Consider the following 19,705-nt stretch of genomic DNA (forward strand, 5'->3'; position numbering starts at 1 on the left):
TGGTAGCCAAGTGAGCTAGCTCTCCTTGTTTCCAAGGAAACGGCTAGTTCATCATCTGCGGTCCACACCGCCAGACCTAAGAGGTGTCTATAAATTAGAATTAAACCCCACTGTCAGTCAGCTTTTCTGACGTGTCACTAGATTGGGAGTCAAGGAGTGAAAGGAAAAGTGGCCACCTGGCTTTCATTAGGGCCGGTATTGGGGACACAGGACAGGCAGTCACTAGCCTTGGGTGAGCTAAATGGAGTGCTTAATCTGGAATGTGGGAGGAGTTAGCACCTCCCCAGGTCACATTCATTCCCAAGGAGCTTTCCAAGGAAGGAGGGTTTGAAACCCCTGGGAAATGTCAAAAAAATGACGCAACAGCTTTGCGTCAGGACAACACTGAGAAGCATTTGTGGTCTTTCTGAAGTAGACCCAGAAGAGAACATAGCCCACATGGGAGTCTTGAGATTTCAGAGCCAAAAGGTTCTTGAGAACACGCTATAATCCGTTCTTTTCATTGGGCTGAAAACAGGCCAGATGTGGGAAGCGAATTCTCAGGGCCACACCCATGTGGAACTGACCCCTTCTAAGCTTCCGCAGCAAGAAGGCTCTGCGCATGTGCGTTCGGGGTCATGGCTTTACTTGGCAGACTCTGCTCAGTCACCCCTCCTTTGCAAGTTAGCATCCAGCTAGTGAGATCATTACCAGCTTCGAAGCTGCCCTGCGAAGCTGGTGCAGACAGGGCTCCGCTGCCCTGCTGTAGCACCGACTGACCGACTGACGTAGACGGACTTGCTCATTATTTAAACTTACGGCACATTTGAACAAAAATGTCTTTTGATTCCCTAGAAACTGGCTCTCCTAACTGGAAGTATCTGTTCTTCTTTTCCTGATGAATAAATCCATTCATGAAAGATTACATTCTGTGCTTTCTTGTACTGTCTTTCATCCCAATTAGCTCATGTGTGGGCAGAGTTCAGTGGAAAGAGAGATTCAGATTCTTAGCTGGGTGGGTCTTAGGCTCAGGGGCTTCCAAGCTTAATGACCCAAAACACTGAATGTGGCATTTCCAAATTGGAAATGGTGGAAATCATAGGAAGCTGGTGCAGGGAGACTAATAACGCCTCTGGCTGGTTCTAGTAAGAGGTAGAGGTTTGTTTTATTTTGTTTTTGAAGAGTCCCAGTGGGGGCATCAAGGGCACTTGAAGTGGGGTGAGGTCTTTGAGGTGTTCTTTGTCTTCATTATGTATAACTAGCAGTCGAGAGTCCGCCCAGGCACCAGACTACGGAGTAAGAATCCCAGCCCAGCTTCCAACTTATCTCAGCTTCCTCACCCGTGAAGACGATAGAGAACCTATTTCAGAGGGTGGCTGTTTTCAGGCGGTTAGCCCACTGGCTCAGTGGAGTAAAGCTCTGGGCGCAAATGAGCCTTCACCATCCACCCTCCGTACCTCCTCCCTGCAGAGGATCTTCATCCTAAGAGTATCAATCAGTCCGGGCCATCACCGGTGGCCTTTGACAGAGTGATAAATCCCTCGACTTCTAACAGGATCAAGTAGAGAGTCAGGTAGAGAATCCCCCCCCCCCCCCGCCCCGTTGAAACCAGCTTCACCATCTTGAACTCTCATAAAAATACAGAAAAAGATCCCTTGAAACAATGAGGAACTTTCAGAAACCAAATATTGAGGAAATAATGGGAGACTGTAGTAAGGAATTGACTCTTAGCATAAAACAAGGTACACCCTAAGTGTGTGTGTGGGGGGGGTAGCAACTTTATTTCTCCCCTTAATTGTCATCCCGAGAGTCCCCAGGATGAGCTAGGCAAACAAGGATACTAGTTAGCTCCCAAGGCAGTACCTCAGTTGCTGCCTCTCCATATTGTACAGATAACAAAGCAGAATTCTCCATCTGGAGACGCTCCACCCTCGAAAGGGCGCTCTGTATTCAGTGTGTTGAAGCTGTGCCCAAAAAGTGGGTTTCATTGCATGGTCTCCAAAACCAGAGAACACTTAAAACTGGCCAGAGCCAAACAGCAAAGATGGAATATGTGTGTGTATGTATGTGTGTACATTGTATATGACACACAAGCACTATATATAACATTATACATGCATTATATATAACATTATATATATATAAACATACAATGTTTAATCATATTTTTTCTGTCATCAACTTCTTCCAGATCATTCCCATCTTCCTACATACCCAACTTCATGTTCTTTTCCTCTCAAAAACGAACAAGAAAAATCCAATAAGACAAAAGATGCCAAAAAAAAAAAAAAAAAAAAAGAAAAAAAGAAAAATCTAAATAAAAAGCACACACAAAAAACATGGAGTCGATTTGTGTGGCCAACTATGCCCCGGAGCTTGGTTGACCCAGTAAGACGCCACTGAAGAAAATTAACTTCCCCTTCTCAGAAGGTGTCGATTGCAAATAGTTTCTTAGCTAGAGGTGGGATTTTTGTATCCACTGCCCTTTCTCTGTGCTAGGACTGTGGCTGAACTTGTATAGGTACAGGGTGTGAGGTCACCATCTCTGTGGATTTGCTGGTGCACCAGCCTTGTGTCTGGAAGACTCTGCTTCCTTGGAGTCATCCACCACTTTCTGCTCTTGGAATCTTTCTGCCTCCTCTTCTGCATAGATTCCTGAACCCTGAGGGGACGGCTTTGATAGGTCATCCCACTTAGGTCTGAGTGCTCCAAAGTCGCTCTCTGCATCCTCCATCTTAATTTTCTAGAACGGGCTCTCTCTCTCCCTCTTCCCCTCCCCTTCCCCTCCCCCACCCCCTCTCTTAACTTAGAACTTTCTAGTTTGCCCCAGGAATCCCCCTGCCCCTGCCTCCCCAGCATGGGATTACAAGTATGCACAATGTTTTGCTTTGAATGTGGTGATGGCAATCAAACTCAAGTCTTCATACTTGTATGGCAAACACTTGAGTAACTGAGTGGTCTCACCGGCCCCTATGCGATCATCTTTAAAAGGAAGGTCTTAGAAATATTAAATGTATGATAATATTTAAAAGCACAATTGTATTAAAGAATCAAACCTATTTCTCTGTGTTTAACTTAAGTTGTTTTCAGACCAGTGATGCATGAGTTTTTATTTGAGAACTAACATGTGCCATGTGACCTGTAGCGTTTGTTAGCACACATAACTTACTGTTGTCCCGAGGTAAGAAATTCTTCACCCAGTCGAAAGTTACCTCACGTAGTCCTTACCGCTGCATCAAATTAGCAAATTCTCACGTGCATTATTCACCTATTCCTCCGTATTGATTGCCATAGATTCCCAACAAGAGTCGAAGTCGGGCAGTGTGAGCTCTCCACAATTAAGTTGCTAATTTCAGTCTTACACCCTTTTCCCATACTGTTCTAGATCCTTCATGTTTCTATGTAACTCCTAGAATAGGCTTGTCAGTTACGTCCGACATTCCTGGCTGGCTATGTAGATGCTAACTGGGCATCTCAGACCCTGCCAAGCCACAGCTGCTAGACTCATGGGATGGTTGGTCACTTAAAACATAGTTCTTCAAGGTCCATCAACAGTATCTCAGAAATTCTGGTGTAGAATCTTTGAATGTCTTTTGCTACGTCGATCCCCTTAATTTTTAAATCATCCAATGCTTAAATGTAGACATAAAATTAGTTTTCTTAAGTAGTGACCTATGCTTTAAACCCTGTTAAACTTCCTTATGAGTGCTAGCATTTTGGGTAAGTTTTCAGGAGTTTTTTTCATACATGGTAATGCTATCTTGTGTGTATAGCACTACTCTGAGGGCTGCTTTGAGTAGAGGGAAATTATGCATTTCATCCCTAAAATGGTGACTTGAGGTTCAGAGGAGGAATTGGGATGTGTGTGTGAGAGAGAGGAATCCAACCTTCAGCAGTCTTAGTCAAACTGTGACTTGATTAGTTATGGCTTCCACTCTGGTTCTGCAAGGAGACCTCTGGGAGTCATTATTGCTTGCTGGGTAGGGACAGCCTGGTTCCTGTGAGGTCATCACTCCTACTTGGGGCTGATTCTGACATCTGCCCAGGTGGTTCTACTGTTCCAGGAAACCGAGGTCATTATGAGTTCAGGACGATAAGTGTAGATTTCCTGGTGTCTTTTAGAGTGTCTGGAGCAGGGGAGCATACAAGCCGTCAGTCACACAGTTGTCTCTGCTCCTTTTGTCGTCTGTGTGTTCTCAGCTCAAAGATGATTAGATAGGTTAGGTGTGGCCAACACATACTCCTTAAAGGAGACAGGACACACAGCAAAGGCAAGGATGCCTGACTTCCTCCTGATAGTCCAGGCTGGCCTTGAACTCAGAGATTTTGCTTCTGCCTCTCCGGTGCTGGGATTAAAGGCATGTGCTACTATGCCTTGGAGCCAGTCATCCTGTTTGAGTTACATTGTGGGCCCAAGTGAGAAGTCAGTGCTTTCTAGAAGGCATAGTTCCTTAATACCTGTCACAAATATTTCATTTCTATATACGTTGTTAGCTACATGATTTTCAAAAATGCCCCTTTTCAGGTTGAGGTATTCCTACTTTAATGAGGATGTTTTTATGCCTTGCTATTGTATTTAGTAAAAAGGTTTATATGATGTACTTACAGCATAAATTATATACATTCTCTTCCTTGTACCATTGCTACAATGAATCACATTGATAAATATTAAATCAATTTGGAACTTTTGGGGTCGACCTTGGTTGACATTGGTATATCTGTTTGTTTGCTTGTTTGATATGTTACTAAATTATATTCATATTTTGTGTTAATATTCATGAAAGAGATAAGTTAGATTTTATCTCTTTAGTGTCTTTATCGAGTTTTGTCATCAAAATTATAGTGGTCTCAAAGTATGCTGGAAAATATCTTTTCTAGTTTTGGAAAGAACTTAAAAATTGTGTTATTTCTTCCATGTGAAACAATTTTGTGGGCAGTAAAAGAATTTATCAGGACACCAAAAAGTAAATAATTTCTGATGGTTCGGTACAAAGATACAAGCAGGCAGGTGACCGTGGAGGTCTGCGGACTGACAGAGGTGAGCATCTTCTCGCAGATTACAGAAGTAATAGATTTTCTCCCGGGGACCACTTATGTGGAGCGCATCTCCCCTCCACAGATAGGTGGGTATCACACCGTCTTTCTTAAGAAGTAAAGTTTGCAGTCAAGCTATTTTCTTGAAACAGGCTATGGTTAGTTAGGGTTAGATCTCAGATATCTGTTTATGACGTCATGGGTCACCAGGAGTGAGGCTCCGAGTAGCACAAACCACAAAAGTGGTTAAATATAACAATTTAGCCTTTCCTATTGATCATTTTTTACTAATTTCTTTCTTAAATGTCAGATTGGCTAGTGAAGTTCACAGCAGCTGGGTGGTTTTGTTTAGTTCTGGTAATAGTGGTGAGCTGATAACAAAGGAGATGAGGAATAGGTAGGTACGGGGCTGTAGAGATGGCTCAGTGGTTAGCAGTCTTTGTCTTTTCCAGGGGACCAGCACCCACCTGGTGAATCACAACTGTGCATAGCTCTAGTTTCATGGGATCTGATTCCCTTTTCTAACCTCAGTAGGCACCCATGTGCACACAGTGTGTGCACACACTGTGTGCACATGCTGCAAAACACTCATACATATTAAACAAAAATGTTAAAAAAAACTAAAATAATTTAAAAATAGATACTCAGGTTTTTCATTCCCACCCCATGCACTTTGTGGTTTTGAAACATTGTGCTTGTCAAATTCTGTATAGTTTTTAATTTGGATTGTTGAAGTTATATAGAATTAAGTACATGGTTAAATTTATATAGGGGAGTTGTCTAGTTTATAGAAACTATCGCAATAAAGTTATTAACAATAATTTCTTGCTTTCTTCTTATTGCCAAAACAATAAGTGGTTTTTCCTCTTTCTCAATATTGTTTTTTGTTTGTTTGTTTGTTTGTGTTGTTTGCTATCTATCTGTCTGTCTGTCTGTCTAGTAGAGGCTTGGCAGGGTTTTCAGTGGGCACCTGTTGGCTTTGTTAAATTCTTCTACAGATTATTTACTATCTCCCTGGTATCTTATCTTCAGTATCTCCTCCCTTCAATATATTTTAAATTTTTCTCATGAGCCAATATATAAGATTCATCATTTAAAGCATTTCCCTTCTATTTTCTACCACTTTTGGTCACTCACTATGGCTTTGAAATTTGGGAGGGGGTAAGATACTTCATCCATAGTTTCCGAATAGATGCTCTATTCCGATTGTCTAATAAATGTCACTGCACTGTCTACAGGAGCACTGTCTTTGAATTTACATTCTAAACTTGATGATCCTGGTGAGTTATTCTTACTCGAAGGTTGACACCCTCATCTGTACAGCACAGCGGTGTGAGATCATCTCACAGACTGTTTATTGTGGAAAGCACAAGAAACACTCTGGAAAGAATAGCATCACATACGAATTTCCTTTCCTGACATGAATACAACCAGAAAATAAAAATAACGACCACAGCAAACACTTATTTCCCATTTGAAGTCAAGAGATAATACTGAGACATTTGATCTTCACAGCTGGGCAGATGAGGAACACAGGTGTGCCTGCCTTCCATAACCCCTTAAGATGTGTTTCAGTCACAGGAGTCTCTGCATTAATTGTCTCCCAAGGAGTTTCTCTGGCCAAGGCAGACAGAAGATCTAATCTATAAGTGCACACATGAATATTTAAAAGGCACATGGATATGTATACACCATACACACACACACACACACACACACACACACACACATGAACACACACACACACACACACACACACACACACACACACACACGAACACACAATCAGGTCAGACCCTTTTTGTATTTCTCAGTTGAGTTGTTTGCTTTCTTAAAATCAAGTTGTTTAAACTATGCATGTAGTTTAGAAATTGGCTCTGGATTTATCTTGTGCAAGTGTGTGTTCTTCAATCCCATGGTTGTCTCTTTACTCTGTCGGTGTAAGGAAGTGTATCAGCTGGAGACAACATCACTAGCAGACACATGGAAACCTCTCAGCATCACTGAGCACTAAGGACATTGCAAATGTGCACAGCTAGGCATTAACTCTGCTCCTCAGAATGGCTCTTATCTGTCACAAGGGCTAGCAGGAATGCACGTTTCTATATCCATTATGGAAAAAGGTGTGGAGCTGTTCCAGCGTACGTAAACTGAGAGAGTGTTACGTTAAAGGAAATAACTCAGATCTGGAAAGAAAATACAGCATAGTCCCACTCTCATGTGGACTATAAAACAACCCTGCCTACAGAAGCAGAGGATGGAATTGTAGCAACCAGAGTTGTTACAACTATGTAGATGGTTGTTACAATTATCTAGACTCTGCGGTCAAGGGATACAGGGACATGCTTTGCAGTGGAGGAGGAGGGTTCAGTGGGACGGCGGGGGTGAGGTCTTGGAGTCTGGTACACATCGGGCTGATGGCAGCTAATAACAATGTGTTGCTACTTCAGCATTGCTAAGAGACTAGCTTCTACCCATCTTAACCATTAAAAATAAATAAATAAATAAATTGGGGTGATGAGTATGCTAATTTGCTTAATTTAGTTTCTTGTTATACATATATGACATAGATCACATTGTATTCAAGGAAACATATACAATTGCAACTTGTCTATTAACAACTTTTTGAAAAGATAGTGTCAAATACTTTTGGTCCTACCACAGTCCCCAAGAGATCCTATGTTATGGAAAATGATGTTGCCTTCCAGCATTTGCTTCCATAGAGATTGTCTTAGTTAGAATTTTGCTGCTGTGAACAGACACCAAGATCAAGGCAACTCTCAATAAGGACAACATTTAATTGGGGCTGGCTCACAGGTTCAGAGGTTCAGTCCATTATCATCAAGGTAGGAGCATAGCAGCATCTAGGAAGGCATGGGGCTGGAGGAACTGAGAGTTCTACATCTTCATCTGAAGGCTGCTGGGAGAAGACTCGCTTCCAGGTAGCCGGAATGAGGGTATTAAAGCCACACCCACAGTGACACGCCTACTCCATCCAACAAGGCCACACCTCTTAATTGTGCCATTCCCTGGGCCAAGACTATTCAAACCATCACAGAGACATACTGCTTTTATACGCATAGAGAGAGGAGACTGTTCCTAAAAACAAGCAAGCCATGTTACATCCTTTCTCCTGGGTACTGGGAAAGGGGTGTAGGGGTGTGGGAGGAGGTGCTGGCAGAAGCCCACAGCAATGAAAACTTTCAGTTCTTGGAAGCTTCTCCTAGAAAGCCACAAGGAGGGACAGGATGGGTGGTGAAGGCAGAGAAGCTTCAGGGACTGTGGTATGGGTATGTTTTCTAAGAGATGGTGAGATTGTACTTCAGGACTGAGTTAGGGCTGCCTATCTATCTATCTATCTATCTATCTATCTATCTATCTATCTATCTATCTATCATCTATCTATCTATCTATCTATCTATCTATCATCTATCTATCTATCTATCTATCTATCTATCTATCATCTATCTGTCATCTAACTATCTATCTGTACTGGTTGGTTTTGTGACACTTGACACAGCTGGAGTCATCACAGAGAAAGGAGCCTCAGTTGAGAAAATGCCTCCATGAGATCCAGCTGTAAGGCATTTTCTCAACTAGTGATCAAGGCGGAGGGCCCAGCCCATTGTGGGTGGTGCCATCCCTGGGCTGGTAGACCTGGATACTATAAGAAAGCAGGCTGAGCAAGCCAGGGGAAGCAAGCCAGTAAGTGACATCCCTCCATGGCCTCTGCATCAGCTCCTGCTTCCTGACCTGCTCAGGAACTGCAAAGAACATGAAACTCTTGTGAATGGGCAACAGATTCAGTAGGGTACCGCTTGTCTGTCATTTCAAAACTTAGTTGTAGTTTCTGTCACCTGATATACAGTACCAGCTAGGCATGAGATGTGATTTTACCCATGCACTCTGAGTAAGGCAGTCAGCCCTCTTAAAAACACACAGCAAAACAATAGCAGTGATCATCTTAAGGGCCAAGCTGACTGACCACTCATCCTGGAACTGTCAGTCAGTCCGAAGGGTGACTGTCAGAGATGCAGGGTGACTTTGCATGTTAAATGCCTGCCACCAATGGGTGGCGGTTCTCATGGTGGAATCAGCAGAAGATTTTCGGACTTCTGGAGATGACAGTGGAGGACGCATTAGCCTTATGCTGTATTGTAGACAGAAATAGAGTAGCTTCAAATAGCCTATTTGACAAATTTTTGTTTTCAAGCTGAACATCCTTTGAAGAAAGGACTTGTTTGAAAAGGTTTGAAAAAGGGAATGCTAAGGGGGATAAGGGTGACAGGACAGATTTATAATCCTTTCAGGAAGGCAGGGCACCATAGCCTGAGGTAATAGGTCACCAAAACCAACCAAGTCCGAGTAAGGCTCGTATCACCTCATAAAAATTAAGCAGCTAAACCCAAGTTCTGGGGTTCGATATGACATAAGAAAAACACAGAGGACGGTGTGATTCAGATGGGGTTCAGTTGTGCCTTCCATAAAGTGTCACGTGATCTGGTGCTTGGTCTGCAGGGTGGCAGTTCTGAGACCTCAAAAGGTGAGACCTAGTTGGGGGCTCTTAGGTATCTCCCCAGAGTGTTGAAAAAGGGGCAAAGCTAGCCTTCCTTGTGGCCCTGCGTTCTAGCTGAAGATATGCTCTCTCCCAAGTTCACTCTCAACAGTGTGATGTACTTGGCTTACACATAAGTGATGTCTTTCTGCGAGTGTGAAATGCAGGGCATAAGGCATGCTTCAGGTGCTACTGTTCAGTGCAGGGAAAATGTGTGTGTTCAGAGAACGAGACGGAACTAACTCCAACTCTGAAGGCAGTAACAGGTACCGGCTGGCTACACTGGCCAGTTATTGACAGGTATTGAAGATAAACAACTGAACTCAAAATTTGTTTCAGTGCTCGGAAGGTGGTGTTGGGAAAAGCTCAGCATGCGCAACGGGTGATCTGGACCCTTATTGAGGAGCAGATCAATATCCCCGGGATTCCATATAGCCTAGACCCCTACTGGAGATCCCAGGCCCAGCAGATCTGGAAACTCCAGCCCTTACCAAGAAAGGAGTGTTTGTGTATTGTTCAGTAGAATGACCAAGCACCAGTTCAAAAGAAGTGGTCTACAGTTGTTACACTTTCCCCAATACAACCTGCCCGTTAGGCCACACACACATCTTCAGGGAAGGGATCTTTATTACGGATACGGACTTTTTGAAATTTAAATGCAACCTTGTGAAAACATAGCCCAAAGCTTATCAGGGAGGAATAGGTCAGCCATAAACTTTAAGACATTGATCCAGAGGATGAAGAACTGAGGAGGAGCTGTAATGGGTCACTCGAGCCTCTGTGTTCCCTGTAGCGGCTGCACTCTGTCCCTAGCACCCTAAGATCCATCTAATACTTTCGCTACAATAAACTGTTTGTATAAGGTTTGGTGGGCGGTGGGCAGTGTGTGTGCATGCATTTTTACCAGGACAGTTTTACAGAGAATGGACAAGCTTTACACGGGTAAAGACGGAACAAGTCAGAGTGAGAAGGAGCCAGAAGATAAGTAAAATTCAGGGGTCCAGAGGGCCACCACACACCCCACCACCCTTTTCTTTCTCTCTCTGCTCGTAAGTAACCTCTCCTGCCCGTGCTGGTCTGTGAGAGCTGGTGTATCCTGTCTCTGACTCACTCTGTCAGATCTGCCTCCGACTCTTCACTTCGTCTGCCCCTCAATTCAAACATGGCTACTTCCTTCTCCAAGCCAACTTTACCTTCATTGTTTGGGGTTAAAGGTGTGTGCTAAGGACATTGACCAACTGCGGGCATAAACAGGTCCCAACACAGTTGTAATGTGCCAAGGAAAAGGACCTTATTTATCTGTCTCCATATCTTCATCTCAAAGATGGATTGACTACAGTATAATGCTGACAGCCTAGTTGTCCCGCAAACATGATAAAGCATTGTCCCCCAAAAGAGACTGTGCTTCAGAGACATGTGTAGCTAGAGTTGGTTTCTACCTGGCAACTGTAACCAGAAAGCAGATTAGAGGTGTCTTACATCATAAAATGGGTCTCAGCATCTGAAATATATTGGTAACAAAGGAAAAACCAAGCCAAAAGGAGGAGGGAGATGCTTTTAGGGGGAGCATGGTGAGTGGGGGTCTCCCTGAAAGGTAATGGGCCTTATCACAAACTCCCAGAATGCACACCTCCAGGATCAATGTTCTTTGATGGCCCCAGCATAAACGGGCAACTTCTTAGCGCTCACTCTGTCTTTGTTAGGGTTTTCTTGTTGTGAAGGCGTACCGTGACCAATATATGAGAACACTTCATGGGGGCTGCCTTACAGTTTCAGAGGTTTAGTCCACGATCATCAGGGCAGCATGCAAATAGACGTGGTCTAACCTGTGCTCCTTCCATCAAGGGTCAGTCTTACCACTGGATAGTTCCCTAATAGACAACATTCTCTTCAACTGCGCATGGCTTCTTAGTTGTAATCCCACATCTCGGCTTGAGCCCATTCTGATAACCATCTGATCCCGGTTATCACCTCTTTTGCTTGAATGGCTGAGCCATCCAGGGAGCGATGGGATGGGGCTTGGTGTCACCGAGGACCAGCTTTGTGGGGACGGATTTCTAAGTCCCCTTCAACGGAACTTCATGATACTCTGCAATTCTCATTTGTGAGCTGCCTCAACAAATTCCGAGAAACTGCGGTGTAAGAGATTATGCTGCCATGGTTACACAGGCCTGTAATCCCAGCATTTGAGAAGCTGAGGCAGGAGGATTGTAAGTTCTAGACTAGCCTAGGCTGCATAGGTGATTAGATCTTGTCTCACAGCACCGAAGAACTTTCTTCCCTTCCAAGAATCTCTAACTTTTGTTGGTGATTAAAGTAGTCAGTTGTTACTATTTAATTAGAGAGGGGGAAAAAGGTTGTCAAATTTTGTTGTTGTCAAAGTGCTTTCTTTTGTTGGTCGCCTTGGGACAATGAGACAGGTTCAAGAGAGTGAAGGTCTCTCTGATGGTAGTGGATTCTTTTATTGATCTAGCAAGTCTGTCCGGAAAGGCTTACTGTTCTGTTCCGCATTATACAAAGGTGTGGCGCATGCCCAGTTCCTCGCGGACGTCTGCCTGCCGCATTGTGTCATCTAGATGGTAAACATGCTTGGTTCCGTGATTCCTCTGGTGACACATTTCGTGCAACAGGAGGCCTCCTAACTCCTCACATGCAACGCTGTCTTCTAATTAGGTGTCTTGACACAGCAGGCGTTCCAGTCCTGAGCGTTTCTTTTTCTTTTATGTGCCAGCGAGCTGCGGGGCTCTGAGCTGAGTAGTCTTCTTCTACAAAACAGGGGAACCCACAGAAGACACCTAGCCCAGTGCCTGACACCTCGGGAGGCCCCGGAGGCACGTTCATCCGCCTGTCTTGTCTGCCCTTGGAAATAAACCCCACCACCATACAGCTCCGTTTCTCTTCATCCCCTCAGGAGCCAGATGGAACGTTCCATTTCCGTTCACGTCACAACGTGCCTCATGTGGCAGAGATTTTTATTCCCTTGCTGTGTGGAGAAAGAAGCCTTCCATGAGAAGTGTGGTAGGAAGGTTACGATGGCGAGGAGAGGAAAGGGGACAGGAGTCTCCTTTCCGCCTTTCTCCATACAGTTTACATCCTCAACAGTTACGCTTCGGGGACTCTGGGTGACTTAGAGCACGAGGGTACTAAATAGGGTGCACAGTGGGAGAGAAGCCATGGCCCTCCCTGAGCCTGGAGAGCCTTCAGCACAGAGCTGGGCCACCTGTCTCCCGTGGGCGGCCTAGGGCCTGGGCTGCAACGTGGAGGAAATCCGTGACCGAAAGGCACAGCGTGAACCCTCCCGGCCCCACTACTGCTGATTGTCCCCAGCCTGTCTAATGGCATCTCCGGATGCTAAGGGAAACCGCCTGCCCTAGGCAGCAACAAGAAATTCCCAAGAAGGTTTGCAGCTCAAACCCTGCACCTTGTGATTCCTGTAGAGCCTCTGGAATAAGGAACAGAACCTGTTCTCCAGTCCCCTGCCAGGCAGAAGGAACAAGGTTCTCCCTGTGCCCAGTGGGGGATCACAGCTGCCACCTCAGGAATGCCCGAGGCTGCCCGCTGGGGGCGCTGTGCTCCAGCCTAAAGCACAGGTGCTGGACTTGGCCAAGCGAGGGCAGAGGGCAGAGGGCAGAGGGCAGAGGGCAGAGGGCAGAGGGCAGAGGGCAGAGGGCAGAGGGCAGAGGTGCTCTCCTCTCAGCTCCGCTCCAGTGTTAACTTGTTCCCGGCATTGTGCGAAGGTCCTTCCATTACTGTGCCATATAATGCCCACAGCAGGCCTTTAAGAAAAATGATGTAAAATATTCATCTCCATCTGGCAAGAAATGGGTAGTTAGTTCAACTCCTTGCTTCTGGACACGGTCCTTGGCCCACAGCTTACTTTTAAGGAAAGGTTACGTTTTGCTCATTAGTTTAAAATGAAGAGGAACAAAAAAAAAAAAAAAAAAAAAAAAAAAAAAAAAAAGAAAAGAAAAAAAGCACTGGTCCTTACAATCAATGCGTTTCTTGGCGCTCTAAAACTGGACCAGTCACGTGCTAGTGGAAGGGCTCTTGTGAGAGGTAGTGTACACACGAACAGCGCATAGGGAAGAGTGGGAGGGTTTCTACTCCTGCCTTTGGAACCCAGGGAAGGGCTTTGGGCAGACCTGTCTCAGACCGAGGATGCTCAGAGTCTCTGCTACAGTTGCTATTTATTTTAAATTACATATTTTCTAGTAATATACATTACATCAAAATTAAACAATAGTTGAATCTGAATGGGCATGGGATTCGTTTTTATTCTTATATTTCCTAAATGAAAAGAATATACCGTTTTCACATTTCATCAGTTAATACACATTGATGCGTTACCCAGAAAAAAAATAAAGATACTGCCAGAAGGAGCTGGGAAAAAATGTCCGTTTGCAACCGTTCAGAGATAACTATCGTTAGCTTTCTTTCCTCCTGGACTTACTGTGATCCACCAGTGTTGTGTCACTTTGCAGACTGGTCTCATTCTGTGGGTTGCCATCCTACGTTCTGCTCTTAAATTTCAGTCCCTCACTCTTCACGGTGAGTCAAGTCTTCTCTACAAAGCGTTGTAATACTCGCAGGCAGCCCACACACACCCTCTTTAAACATTAAAACATCTCTAAATTTACTTCTAATACCCAATACATTGTGAATGCAGCTAAAGAGCTCTTAAACTGCATTGTGCAGTGAATAATGAATAAGAAAGTCTGTCTCCATAAGGCAGACAGGTTTTTTTTTGTAAGTCTTTTCTTGGCTAGCAAGATAACAGCACCAAGTCTAATGATCGGAGTTCAATCCCCAGAACCCACATGGTAGAAGAGGCACCTAACTCCTGCAAACTGTCCTCTGACTTCCACGCATGCTGTATCATGCACCCCTGAAATAAATAATAAACTCTAATAAACATATTTTACAGTATTTTCCGGGTTAGGTAGGTGGCTCAGTGGGTAACGTGCCTCCGTTTTAGAAAATAAAAATATGTAGCTATCCCTGTCTTTACATCTTTAGCATCAACATAAAGGAGCCAGGCATGTTTCTGTGCGTTTGTAACCTTAGCATAGGAGGGGACAGAGAGTCCCCGGAGTTCTCTGGTCAGCCTGTCGGTGAGTGTTGGAGCCACTGAGAGGTCCCATCTCAAAGGACAAGCTGGAAAGTGACCGAGAAAGACACAGCCCAGTGGCTGGAGAGATGGTTCAGTGGTTAAGGTACTTTTCATTCTTGCAGAGTACTGGGGTTCGGTTCTCAGAACCTACATGGTGGCTCACAGTTGTCTGTAACTCCAGCTCCTGGGGATCCAGCATCTTCCTCTAACCAGGCACATGTGTGGTACATGGGCAGACACGGGGGCAAAACATTTATAAAATAAAAGAAAGACATCCAGTGTGACCTCACTGTGGTGGTTTGAATATTCTTGGCCCAAGGAGCAGCACTATTAATGTGGCCTTGTTGGATGAAGTGTGTCACCAGAGGGGTGGGCTTTAATTGAGGTCCTCCTCCTAGCTTCCTGAGAGGCCTATCTTCTCCTGTTTGCCTTCAGAACAAGATGTAGAACTCTCAGCTTCTCCAGCACCATGTCTGCCTGTAGCCTGCCATGTTTCTCACCATGAGGACAATGGACCGGAACTCTGAGCCGTCAGCCAGCCCTAATGGAATGTTGTTCTTATAAGAGTTACCTTGGTCATGGTATCTCTTCAGAGCAATGGAAACCATAACTAAGACATATACAAAGTATTTTCTACCCCCTGTTGGTTGAATCTTGGGATGTGAAATCCACAACATAATCATTTTTAACATATTTCAAATAGTGTTCAAACATGCAAGAAAAAATGGCTACTTTCCAATTTTCTTTACAAAGTTGTTTATTGCCTTTGTAATGAAAAAGTGCCTATAAGAATTTTTTTTTTTTTTTTTTTTTTTTTTTGTAATGGAGAAGTGGCTCAGTAGTTAGGAGCTAAGTAGATAGAATACCTAATGTTTTCATTGTAGCGCAGGCATGAGGAAGCCCTTCCTCCAGAACAGTCACAGCTTGTAAAGCAGAAGGGGCTGGCTTTGCTCACAAACTGCGATATGTGAGTTACGTCTGTAAGACAGGGAGACTGTGAGATCTGAAGACTGTAACTTCCCTACTTTCCTGTGCTTTGGAGCCTGCAGAAACCAGCAGTATTAGTCGATTTTATTGAGGTAGTGACTGGTAAGAGCGATCTGAAAGCTTGGCTCGCTTGCTCTTTCTGTAACCAGAAGCACGAATAGAGAGGCTCTGGAGAACCCGTAAGGACAAGCCATGGCACTTTGGTTATCCCCCTAGTGTTAAAAAATAGATCGGAGGATGAGATGTCAGGAGAGAGGGACACTTGTTCCTCGGTCTACCCAAGCCCTATTAATGTAAGTGAACTGGAAGCTCGGCGCTGGAGAGTCATTCCTGGACGAGAGACAGTTGAGCGAATGAGTTGAAGACATAGCTCTACATGGAAGAGTCTGCGGGTGCACTGTAAGGAGCCAGGCCGCAGGACATCAGCTCCCCCTTTCTGACCCCATCACTCAGTTCTGAGAGCATCCCGTGCTCTAGGCACCTAGGGGCAGGCTCTGTAGGCTTCCTTCTCTGCTTCCTCCTTGTGCTAATGTGCCTTCCGCCCTGGCAGTTCGGATACTCCGAATGAAAGACGTAGGGCAAAGGCTGGCTTCCGGCATTTACTAGCGGTAAATAAGCGTGAGAAGGAGAGAGGGAGGAGTCGGTGAAGAATTCCAGAGAGGTCTCATGAATCCGGTGCCTCCCTGGTGAAGCATCATGGCGCGCAGTATTGTCTCTTAGGTGTCACGCGCCGCTCACCTAGCCAGGGTTTTAGCAACAGCATCCCTTAGTCATTCATGCTTGCCTAGGACACGAAAGTGCCCTGTGCAGTGGAGGAATAATACCCTGGAGGGAGTACCTGTGAGGGCACAGATGGCTCCCGTGAGGGAGGCGGTCATGGCCTTCCATATTGTTTTCCTTACAGAAGGAATGGCCTCCTTAATTCCCTTCAGCCTTGCTGCTTTTGGAGGTACTTCCAAGGGTCTGAGAACGGAAAAGAAAGAAGGACGTGGTGAACGTGTGTAAACAACTCGTGGGAGGTGCCTTGGTCCTGGGGTCTCTCAGAGGTCTTGCTTCAGGCCTGGCGCCAACAGGGTAGGCCTGGTCCTATCTACTCAAGCCTGCACTGTAGACCCACTACCCAAGGCCGGGGCACGAGAAAGGCCTATTGGCAGAGCACGCGGCTGGCACGCGGCCGGGTTTCCAGGCTTTGTTTCTTGGGCCACCTTCTTAGCAGTATTCAAAGTGGAATAACCATCCTTTTTCTGCGGATGCTGATGTGCTCCACAAGGTGGTGTTGGGGGAAACATCTAATTCCCTCCAGGGCCGCAGCAGATTTTGGTCTGTTTACTGTGTCACAGAATGGCCTCGGGCTCCACTTCTTTTGGTTTCATTTTTTATCTTCATCATATGCGTCCAGCACCCCTCCCCCAGCTCCCTATTTCTTGCAAACAACGCTTTATAAAATCCCTTTCAGTCTGTTGCATTCCAGGTTCCTTCAGAAAATGGAAAACATTTCTCTTTTCTCTTTTCTTCCGCACCATAACCTCCCCACCCCAAATATACCAGGCAGAAAGGAGTCCTAACCAAGTCTGTAGGACTTGGCCTGTGACATAGGCAGACACATGTGACAATGGCAGACACATGTGACAATGGCAGACACATGTGACATAGGCAGACACATGTGATATAGGCAGACACATGTGATATAGGCAGACGCATGTGACATAGGCAGACGCATGTGACATAGGCAGACACATGTGTTTGCCTCCCTCTGCCCACTGCTTCACAGGCCAAAATCGTCCTTTTTTTGGACTAGGGATGATTTCACGATTTTCTCTGAATGAAATTCTTGAGGACAAAGGGCTTATTCATGCTTCCCCGGAACAAAAGGGAAGTCTATCGGAGTCTGAATTACCATCTTCAAGGAAAAGTGCCTTTCAATGTTGAGATCGCTGTTTAGCCCAGCTCTTATCCAACCAATTAAAAAATTAGAGAGCAAATTATAGCCACAAGATGCCACAGGGATGCAAATAACTTTAAAAATAAGGAAAAAGGCGAGCCAGTAAATAAATTGAGAATAGTTTATGCAAAAAAGTTGTATAAATTAAAACCAGAAGAAAACTGTAGTCTGAATCATACCAATAAATCCAGTGGCAAAGGGGCCGAATTTAAAGTGAGCAAGTCGATTGTTGTAATATGAGAGCCGTGTCTGACCAGGGAGGTTTTATTCTAGGAATGTGTAAATGTTTCCCTGTATTCCATCGTTTCCGTGTATTAAAGCGCACTGTTACTCTTTAAAACCTGGGGCATAAAAAGTATTGTAAATAAGGTGTGTGCCTGCGAGCGCGTGTGTGTATGTGTGCAAGTGTGTGTGTGTGTGTGTGTGTGCGCGAGTGTGCCGGACGAACCAATATCAACAGTGAGCACCATTATGAGAGAGGACGTGGAAAGTTACTGTCATTTCAGTCAGCAAGAGAAAGGCATCCACAAGGTCACCCTTATAAACCCATATTATTTAGAGGTTCTAAGAAATGCAAGAAAACAAGAAATTGAAATGTTCTCTACACGTATGGGAAAAGAAAAAGTGACAGGTTAGAGCTTGGGTCAGCACAGTTCTATGCCCGAGAACCCCAGAGATATTATGGTACTAGAAGGAAAACAACTTCAAAAACTATTTATTCAATGTGTGAGTGTTCTCTCTGCATTGCAGTGCACTTTTGTGCCAGAAGAGGGCGTCAGACCCTGTTGTAGATGGTTGTGAGCCACCACGTGGTTGCTGGCAATTGAACTCAGACCTCTAAAAGAGCAGTCAGCACTCTTAATCTCCGAGCCATCTCTCCAGCCCCCAATACAATTTTTTAAGGATTATTAATATAGACAAGAAATCCACAGAGACCATATGGAATGATACTTTATCAAAGGATCTGTTAGATCAGAATAAAGTAGTGAAAACATATAGGATGGAAGAGAAAGTCTCGTGCTATACAATGGTAACAATGTCCACATAACAAGTATAATTAGTGGACGTCTACTTGGCATTCTAGTAGAGTCTGTAAGTTAGACTCGGGTTTATGATTTCTGTGGAATGCTATATATCCAAGAACAGTCTTAGGGTGATGCAGAGGGGCAGAAGGATTCCTGCCACAAAACAAACCACTTTCTAACATCATAGGAATACGTTTAGTACACTGTGGCTCAGAGCATTACATTTCTCCATACAAGTCCCAGACCAGCATAGATAGCATAAGAGATAGCAATACACTGTATGGAAAATATATCATCTCCTCTAATAAGAAAGGACCATTTCTATACTGTAATAAATGATGTTGGCTCCATGTGAAATCCATCAGAAGAAATTGGAGTCCTGCATAATCAAAAATAGTTTTGACTGATTAAAACTTTAAAAACGATAAAAACATAAATGTGAAAATGTGGATATAAGCACATGTATACACAATTATATACTTAGATACATATATATATATATATATATATATATATATATATGTGTGTGTATGTATGTATGTATGACAATTTCCTTATTGAACATTTTTACTGATACAGAAAGGCCAGAAGATATCTCTCTCTCTCTCTCTCTATCTATCTATCTATATACCTATTTATCTATGTATCTATGTATGTATCTATCTATATATATATCTATGTACCTATTTATATATGTATCTACCTATCTATCTATCTATCTATCTATCTATATATCTATCTATGTACCTATGTATGTATGCATGTATGTATATATGTATGCATGCATGCATGTATGTATGTATGTATATATGTATCTATCTATCTATCTATCTATCTATCTATCTATCTATCTATCTATCATCTATCTTCTGGCCTCCTTGGGTATTGCATTCAGGGAAACTCATGCATATATGCTGGCAAAACATCCATGCACATAAAATAAAGATAAATAAGTCTTAAAAAAAACCCAAACAAATTAAGAAATAAACAAACAACAAATGACAAACTTGGGGAGATATTTCATCAGAACTTTTGGTGAAGGATTTTATAGCTCATATCTACATATCAAAGAG

Source organism: Micromys minutus (genome assembly GCF_963924665.1).
Source record: "Micromys minutus genome assembly, chromosome: 6".
Lineage (NCBI taxonomy): Eukaryota > Metazoa > Chordata > Mammalia > Rodentia > Muridae > Micromys > Micromys minutus.